Here is a 10198-nt window from a genome sequence, read left to right as displayed (position 1 = left end):
GAGGAGGGAAAGAGGGGTAGCAGAGGGAGAGAGAGAAAGGAGGAGAGAGAGAGGGAGAGAGACGAGGGTAAAACAGCCTCCAGGAACTTAATGAGGTGTGCCTCGCTGAGTGGAGAAAGGGCTGTTAATCACACACACACACCTTCTCGCTCTCTCACACACACAAACACACTTAGAACACAAAGTTTAGATTCTCACACTGACACACACACTTTCAACACCAGTTCAGACCCTCACGCACAGCGACACACACTTCATTTGACACACACGTACCCATACACACGCACATCAAGGTCACAGACTTGTCAGTGATACACGTCGGCCGCAGAGCAGGTTCTGTTCCCCTATGTCCTCCCTCTGCAGCTTCACGGATGTCTTATCTTCCTCACACTGCGCTCCACTCCACCACTGTGTGTGTGTGTGTGTGTGTGTGTGTGTGTGTGTGTGTGTGTGTGTGTGTGTGTGTGTGTGTGTGTGTGTGTGTGTGTGTGTGTGTGTGTGTGTGTGTGTGTGTGTGTGTGTGTGTATGTGTGTTCAATCTCACTCCAAAGTTCCTATCAGCAATAGACATTCTCTTTGCCATTCCTGCAGTCACTTTATCCCTATTAGAGACTATGCCAATTATATTATAGCAGAGACGCTGAGAGTGCAAGATGAGGGGGAAGTTGATTTAACACCATAGAAGGTGAATGTAACGGTTTTCTTCCTGGGAAGGAGAGGAGGACCAAAATGCAGTGTGGTTATTTATAAACATCTTTAATGAAAGATGAAAACGTGAACACTATACAAAATAAGAAAACGTGGAAAAAACGAAACAGTCCTAACTGGTGCAAAACACAGAGACAGGAACAATCACCCACAAGATACCTAAAGAATATGGCTGCCTAAATATGGTTCCCAATCAGAGACAACGATAAACATCTGCCTCTGATTGAGAACCACTCCAGGCAACCATAGACTTACCTAGAACACTCAACTGAACACAACCCCATAGACTACAAAACCCCTAGACAAAACAAGACACATAAATCACCCATGTCACACCCTGGCCTAACCAACATAATAAAGAAAACACAGAATACTAAGGCCAGGGCGTGACAGTACCCCCCCCCCCAAAGATATCGGACTCCCGGCCGCACACCTAAACCCATAGGGGAGGGTCTGGGTGGGCGTCTGTCCACGGTGGAGGCTCTGGCGCGGGATGTGGACCCCACTCCAACACAGTCTTAGCCCGCTTACTTAGCGTCCCTTGAGTGTCGACCCTCACCGCCAACCTTGGTCTAGTAACCTTAACAAAGGGCCCCACTGGACTGAGGGGCAGCTCCGGACTGAGGGACAGCTCGGGACTGAGGGACAGCTCGGGACTGAGGGACAGCTCGGGACTGAGGGGCAGCTCGGGACTGAGGGGCAGCTCCAGACTGAGGGCAGCTCCAGACTGAGGGGCAGCTCCAGACTGAGGGGCAGCTCGGGACTGAGGGGCAGCTCGGGACTGAGAGGCAGCTCCAGACTGAGGGGCAGCTCGGGACTGAGGGGCAGCTCGGGACTGAGGGGCAGCTCGGGACTGAGGGGCAGCTCGGGACTGAGGGGCAGCTCGGGACTGAGGGGCAGCTCGGGACTGAGGGGCAGCTCGGGACTGAGGGGCAGCTCGGGACTGAGGGGCAGCTCGGGACTGAGGGGTAGCTCGGGACTGAGGGGTAGCTCGGGACTGAGGGGTAGCTGAAGACTGAGGGGTAGCTCAGGACTGATAGGTAGCTCAGGACTGATAGGTAGCCCAGGACTAAGAGATAGCTCAGGCAGGTTGGCGGCTCTGGCAGATCCTGGCTGACTGGCGGCTCTGGCAGATCCTGGCTGACTGGCGGCTCTGGCAGATCCTGGCTGACTGGCGGCTCTGGCAGATCCTGGCTGACTGGCGGCTCTGGAAGATCTTGGCTGACTAGCGGCTCTGGAAGATCCTGGCTGACTGGCGGCTCCATGCAGATTGGCAGCTCTGGCGGCTCCTTGCAGACGGGAGACTCTGGCGGCTCATGACAGACTGGAGACTCTGGCGGCTCATGACAGACGGGCAGCTCAGGCGGCGCTGGGCAGACGAGCAGCTCAGGCGACGCTGGAGAGGAGGAAGGCTCTGACAGCGCTGGACAGGCGAGGCGCACTGCAGGCCTGGTACGTGGTGTCGGCACTGGTGGTACTGGGCCAAGGACACGCACAGGAAGCCTGGTGCGGGGAGCTGCCACCGGAGGGCTGGTGCGTGGAGGTGGTACTGGATAGACCGGACCATGCAGGCGCACTGGAGCTCTTGAGCACTGAGCCTACCCAACCTTACCTGGTTGAATGCTCCCGGTCGCCCTGCCAGTGCGGCAAGGTGGAATAGCCAGCACTGGGATGTGCAGGCGAACCGGAGACACCATGCGTAAGGCTGGTGCCATGTACGCCGGCCCAAGGAGACGCACTGGAGACCAGATGCGTAGAGCCGGCTTCACTCTCGGGCTTCCTTGCCAGCTGTGTTCCCTCGTATCGCCGGCTCCTCTCTCTGGCTGCCTCTGCTCTCCTAGCTGCCTCCACCTGTTCCCATGGGAGGCGATCCTTTCCCGCCAGGATCTCCTCCCAAGTGTAGCAACCCTTGCCGTCCAACACATCATCCCATGTCCATCCCTCCTTGCGCTGCCTGGCACCACGCCGCTTGGTCCTGTTGTGGTGGGTGATTCTGTAACGGTTTTCTTCCTGGGAAGGAGAGGAGGACCAAAATGCAGTGTGGTTATTTATAAACATCTTTAATGAAAGATGAAAACGTGAACACTATACAAAATAAGAAAACGTGGGAAAACTGAAACAGTCCTAATTGGTGCAAAACACAGAGACAGGAACAATCACCCACAAGATACCTAAAGAATATGGCTGCCTAAATATGGTTCCCAATCAGAGACAACGATAAACACCTGCCTCTGATTGAGAACCACTCCAGGCAACCATAGACTTACCTAGAACACTCAACTGATCACAACCCCATAGACTACAAAACCCCTAGACAAAACAAGACACATAAATCACCCAAGTCACACCCTGGCTGGCCTAACCAACATAATAAAGAAAACACAGAATACTAAGGCCAGGGCGTGACGGTGAAGCGTGTGTGTAGGTGGTAGGATGGTGTGTAAGAGAACAGTGAAGCAGGTAGATGAGGGGGAAGTTGATTTAACACCATAGAAGGTGAGGCGGGGTGTGTAGGTGGTAGGATGGCGTGTAAGGGTACAGGGAAGCAGGTAGATGAGGGGGAAGTTGATTTAACACCATAGAAGGTGAGGCGGGGTGTGTAGGTGGTAGGATGGTGTGTAAGGGTACAGGGAAGCAGGTAGATGAGGGGGAAGTTGATTTAACACCATAGAAGGTGAGGCGGGGTGTGTATGTGGTAGGATGGTGTGTAAGGGTACAGGGAAGCAGGTAGATGAGGGGGAAGTTGATTTAACACCATAGAAGGTGAGGCGGGGTGTGTAGGTGGTAGGATGGTGTGTAAGGGTACAGGGAAGCAGGTAGATGAGGGGGAAGTTGATTTAACAACATAGAAGGTGAGGCGGGGTGTGTAGGTGGTAGGATGGTGTGTAAGGGTACAGGGAAGCAGGTAGATGAGGGGGAAGTTGATTTAACACCATAGAAGGTGAGGCGGGGTGTGTAGGTGGTAGGATGGTGTGTAAGGGTACAGGGAAGCAGGTAGATGAGGGGGAAGTTGATTTAACACCATAGAAGGTGAGGCGTGGTGTGTAGGTGGACAGTATGGTGTGTTAGGGTACAGGGAAGCAGGTAGATGAAGGGAAGTTGATTTAACACCATAGAAGGTGAGGCGGGGTGTGTAGGTGGTAGGATGGTGTGTTAGGGTACAGTGAAGCAGTTAGATGAAGGGGAAGTTGATTTAACACCATAGAAGGTGAGGCGGGGTGTGTAGGTGGTAGGATGGTGTGTAAGGGTACAGGGAAGCAGGTAGATGAGGGGAAGTTGATTTAACACCATAGAAGGTGAGGCGGGGTGTGTAGGTGGTAGGATGGTGTGTAAGGGTACAGGGAAGCAGGTAGATGAAGGGGAAGTTGATTTAACACCATAGAAGGTGAGGCGGGGTGTGTAGGTGGTAGGATGGTGTGTTAGGGTACAGGGAAGCAGTTAGATGAAGGGGAAGTTGATTTAACACCATAGAAGGTGAGGCGGGGTGTGTAGGTGGTAGGATGGTGTGTGTCTTTGCCTCTGGATCCAATGTGGTTCTCTGGTGTCGAGAGTGTTCGTCCTGCTTCGTTCCTTGGGTCCTTTTTTGCTGTTAGACTGAGACACAGACGCAAGGGACTCACAAATGTTCACACGTACGTGTGCCCACAAACACAGACCCTCTGTGAGTGGCAGAAGTCCACTGTATAAACATATACCTCCATATACATGTTCAGACTCCCTCCTTAGGGGGGGTCACAGGGGGGAGATAACTGTGTCTCTGTGTGGGTATGCGTGTTCAGACTCCCTCCTTAGGGGGGTCACAGGGGTGAGATAACTGTGTCTCTGTATGGGTATGCGTGTTCAGACTCCCTCCTTAGGGGGGTCACAGGGGTGAGATAACTGTGTCTCTGTATGGGTATGCGTGTTCAGACTCCCTCCTTAGGGGGTCACAGGGGTGAGATAACTGTGTCTCTGTATGGGTATGCGTGTTCAGACTCCTTAGGGGTCACAGGGGTGAGATAACTGTGTCTCTGTGTGGGTATGCGTGTTCAGACTCCCTCCTTAGGGGGGTCACAGGGGTGAGATAACTGTGTCTCTGTATGGGTATGCGTGTTCAGACTCCCTCCTTAGGGGGGTCACAGGGGTGAGATAACTGTGTCTCTGTGTGGGTATGCGTGTTCAGACTCCTTAGGGGGGGTCACAGGGGGAGATAACTGTGTCTCTGTGTGGGTATGCGTGTTCAGACTCCTTAGGGGGTCACAGGGGGGAGATAACTGTGTCTCTGTGTGGGTATGCGTATTCAGACTCCTTAGGGGGGGTCACAGGGGGAGATAACTGTGTCTCTGTGTGGGTATGCGTGTTCAGACTCCTATGGGGGGGGGTTACAGGGGTGAGATAACTGTGTCTCTGTGTGGGTAAGCGTGTTCAGACTCCTATGGGGGGGTTACAGGGGTGAGATAACTGTGTCTCTGTGTGGGTATGTGTGTTCAGACTCCCTCCTTAGGGGGGTCACAGGGGTGAGATAACTGTGTCTCTGTGTGGGTATGTGTGTTCAGACTCCCTCCTTAGGGGGGTCACAGGGGTGAGATAACTGTATCTCTGTGTGGGTATGTGTGTTCAGACTCCTTAGGGGTCACAGGGGGGAGATAACTGTGTCTCTGTGTGGGTATGCGTGTTCAGACTCCTTAGGGGTCACAGGGGTGAGATAACTGTATCTCTGTGTGGGTATGTGTGTTCAGACTCCTTAGGGGGTCACAGGGGGGAGATAACTGTGTCTCTGTGTGGGTATGTGTGTTCAGACTCCTTAGGGGTCACAGGGGGGAGATAACTGTGTCTCTGTGTGGGTATGCGTGTTCAGACTCCTTAGAGGTCACAGGGGGCAAATGTGTAATTTTGGATCTTACGCCTCGATCACACCGATTAGCGTCACTGTGCAAAATAATACTCAACATCATCTGGATATGTCTGCAACAAAAGTTCAAGATTCACCTTCTGCTACCATTTCTGTCGATCCGTCGACGCGTACAGTTTGACACGTACTTTTGATGAAACCCGACGTGTACCGAACGCACTGCAGCTGCCTCTGCAACGCAATGCTGCGAGGCAAACGCAGCGTTCCATTGGAAATGAATGTACTTCTGGTGGACCAAAACGCAACGACGCTGTCGGAGGTGTCGAGGCGTTACTGCATGAACATGCAACCTTCGAGAATCACTGCAGACTCCCTTTTCAACAGAGAACCTAATTCACGGTTAAATATCAAGGTTACGTTTCCAACATCATTCCAGTATGTTTCATAAGGCTGCCTCCCATTTTTACTTCAGTGGAGGGGAACTAACTTTGGCAAATTGAGATGAATGCTACCCATTAGCCAAAAGTTCAATCCTGTTTTTCTACAGTACCACACCAGCACTACCAGAGCCAACCCAATAGGTTCCTCACTCAGCAATGGAGTGCTGTTGCCAGCGTGTGAACTGTGAAATTCCTCCCTCCACACCAGTGTTTCTGCATTAGTGCGTGGTTGCCAGATCTGCGTGATATCCCCCATTTTGGCCAAAATTATTCTCGGGGCCGAAGCCATCTGCCACCCAAACTGTAATTTAATTGCGCTTAACTTTTTTATGAAGCACACGTTTAATATAGAAAGCTTATTAATTCAGGGTGATATTTAATTTCATACCAGACGCGTTTTTGCTGGCGCTTGATTCGCTATGCATCCCATAGACACGCTCTCGACACACACACACACACACACACACACACACACACACACACACACACACACACACACACACACACACACACACACACACACACACACACACACACACACACACACACACACACACACACACACACACACACACACACACACACACACAGAGATGAGACATGGAGAACTGGTATGAGCTGGTTTTGAAGTTTGTCTATGGCAGGGATGTTTCTCTGGGTCTGTGTTTTACTGTGTGTCTATTTCAGAATCTATTTCCATCTCCAGTCCTTGAAAGCCGCTGTGTATTCTTGTTTTCATCCTAATTATTTTTTAATAACAGACGACTTTTTAATTTGACCTGGGCGACCAGGAGTGTGAAATTGTTTGCTTATTAATGAGACAAATCAATCTCGTCAGGGATCATTAATTCCACTGTTTTGAATTCCGTTCCCTCCGTTCTGGCGCTCATACAATCTGACGGGAGATGGCTAGAGGAGGAGGAGGAGGAGGAGGAGGAGGAGGAGGAGGAGAAGGTGGTGGTGTGTGCCAGTGTTGTTGTTTAGCATCCTGCCAGCCGCTGACTGACTATGTGACTTTTAGCACATGATTAGACAGTGACTCAGGCAACACACACACAGGACAGAGAGAGAGAGGAAAAGAGAGGATGAGAGGAGGGGAAAAAAGAGGGGTAGCAGAGGGAGCGAGAGAAAGGAGGAGAGAGAAAGATAGAGGGGGAGAGAGAGAGGGGAGGGAGAGAGACGAGGGTAAAACAGCCTCCACAAACTTAATGAGGTGTGCCCCGCTGAGTGGAGAAAGGGCTGTTAATCACACACACACTCTCTCTTTCTTACACACACACTCACACATACACGGACATACACATACACACACACACACACACACTTTCTTGCTCTCGCACATACACACATACATGCACATACACACTCAGACACACACCCACTCTGTTTCACATACACAAACACACTCTCTCACACCACACACATACACCCTCACACTCTCACACACACACGCTCTTTCTCACACGCACACACACACACACACACACACACACACACACACACACACACACACACACACACACACACACACACACACACACACACACACACACACACACACACACACACACACACACACACACACACTCTCTTTCACACACACACACACACACACACACACACACACACACACACACACACAGACACACACACACACACTCTCTCGCTCTCACACATACACACATACATGCACTTACACACTCACACACACAACCACTCTGTTTCACATATACACACACACACACACACACACACACACCCTCTCACACCACATGCACACATATACACACTCACACACACACACAAATCTCACCACTCTCATAAGCTCATTATGTAAAAGCCAGTGAAAGTGTGTCTCAGTATGTCTATCTGGGGCAGAAGGGCTTTTCATGCTGTGTTAGCGCGTCAGAATTACTCTGCACAGCACCTCTCTGACATGACCGACTCTGGTTTGCATCCAAAATGGTGCCCTATTCCCTGCATAGTGCACAACATTTGACCCAAGCCCTATGGGCCCTGGTCAAAAGTAGTGCACTATGCAGGGAATAGGGAGCCATTTGGAATGCAGCCTCTGTCCAATACACAGTAGGGATGTGTTCTGTCTCTGATAACATAGTGTATTATAACAGAAGCATGTTTTATTACAGTGAGAGTGGGATGTATGATTAACAGTTATGTAGGCAGATGTCCGTGGTCTATTGAACTATAGAGAGTCAGATGTATGATTAACAGTTATGTAGGCAGATGTCCGTGGTCTATTGAACTATAGAGAGTCAGATGTATGATTAACAGTAATGTAGGCAGATGTCTGTGGTCTATTGAACTATAGAGAGTCAGATGTATGATTAACAGTTATGTAGGCAGATGTCCGTGGTCTATTGAACTATAGAGAGTCAGATGTATGATTAACAGTTATGTAGGCAGATGTCCGTGGTCTATTGAACTATAGAGAGTCAGATGTATGATTAACAGTAATGTAGGCAGATGTCCGTGGTCTATTGAACTATAGAGAGTCAGATGTATGATTAACAGTAATGTAGGCAGATGTCCGTGGTCTATTGAACTATAGAGAGTCAGATGTATGATTAACAGTAATGTAGGCAGATGTCCGTGGTCTATTGAACTATAGAGAGTCAGATGTATGATTAACAGTAATGTAGGCAGATGTCCGTGGTCTATTGAACTATAGAGAGTCAGATGTATGATTAACAGTTATGTAGGCAGATGTCCGTGGTCTATTGAACTATAGAGAGTCAGATGTATGATTAACAGTTATCTAGGCAGATGTCCGTGGTCTATTGAACTATAGAGAGTCAGATGTATGATTAACAGTTATGTAGGCAGATGTCCGTGGTCTATTGAACTATAGAGAGTCAGATGTATGATTAACAGTAATGTAGGCAGATGTCTGTGGTCTATTGAACTATAGAGAGTCAGATGTATGATTAACAGTAATGTAGGCAGATGTCCGTGGTCTATTGAACTATAGAGAGTCAGATGTATGATTAACAGTTATGTAGGCAGATGTCCGTGGTCTATTGAACTATAGAGAGTCAGATGTATGATTAACAGTAATGTAGGCAGATGTCCGTGGTCTATTGAACTATAGAGAGTCAGATGTATGATTAACAGTTATGTAGGCAGATGTCCGTGGTCTATTGAACTATAGAGAGTCAGATGTATGATTAACAGTTATGTAGGCAGATGTCTGTGGTCTATTGAACTATAGAGAGTCAGATGTATGATTAACAGTTATGTAGGCAGATGTCCGTGGTCTATTGAACTATAGAAATTCTACAGAAAATATTTGATAGATTGAGGATGAACATGTACTCTTGTGTGTCTGATGCTAATTACTGTATTATTACAGCTACAGTTGGGTTCTGAACTGATATATATGTTTTCTTGATTTCTAATTTCCTATACACTAGGAGGCAGGGTTGGGGTTAATTTAATTCAATTCAACCTGTGAATTGAAATTGAAATTTGTATTTAAAAAAATTGGACACACCACACCGAAAACATAATTTATATTCTATTTGAATGAAAGGAAGTTGAATTTCATTCAAAGCTATTCAAAGAAATGGAACATGAAAAATGAAACATGAAAAGTAATTCCTTTGACACATGTTTACCCAAAGAATATGTCAATTAATACTTAAGAAATACAGATACTATTTTAAGAAATCAAATAGATTATCACTCATAGATGTATTTTATTATAACAATGTTTGTCATGAGATGTTAGGTTGTTCCCTTCCATTCTGGAGTGTTTGGTTTTATCTAATGCATTCTGGGAAATGTTTCTGACTAGTTTTTTTCATTACATAGTGAAGTATGAATGATTATCTTAGAATATTTAAGTCATATGATACCATACAATTAACATTGTATAGTGTTGTGTTCACATATATAATATCCATTTGAATAGCCAAAATCCATTTGGAATTCATTGAATAAAACTTATATTTCCTTTAATTCCAATTCCATTCAAATTCTGCTTCCTGTGGGGTGTGGTCAATTCAAATTCAATTCAAATGAGCAAACAAGGCATTTGTGGTAAGTACCTGGGGGCTGCCATCTTTATGCACCTCCCTTATTCAGAATTGCTAGCAGGATGAACAGGTGTTCATGTCTGGTACTTAGAGAACCAAGTCAAATGTATTATTAAGGCGAGTTGGATGGCTGATCGCTAAAGCTCTCTCTCAAGTAACCAAAA

At 48.0% G+C, this 10198-nt stretch overlaps 1 protein-coding gene across 1 annotated transcript in view; it reads left to right on the top strand.

Annotated features, from left to right (window-relative positions):
- LOC118364943 (alpha-1,6-mannosylglycoprotein 6-beta-N-acetylglucosaminyltransferase B-like) overlaps window positions 1–10198 on the top strand; it is a 123092-nt gene that overhangs the window by 31258 nt on the left and 81636 nt on the right. The window lies entirely within an intron of this gene.

This window comes from Oncorhynchus keta, chromosome 32 (genome assembly GCF_023373465.1).
Source record: "Oncorhynchus keta strain PuntledgeMale-10-30-2019 chromosome 32, Oket_V2, whole genome shotgun sequence".
NCBI classification, from domain to species: Eukaryota; Metazoa; Chordata; class Actinopteri; order Salmoniformes; family Salmonidae; genus Oncorhynchus; species Oncorhynchus keta.
This window is presented reverse-complemented; position numbering and strand designations above follow the sequence as displayed.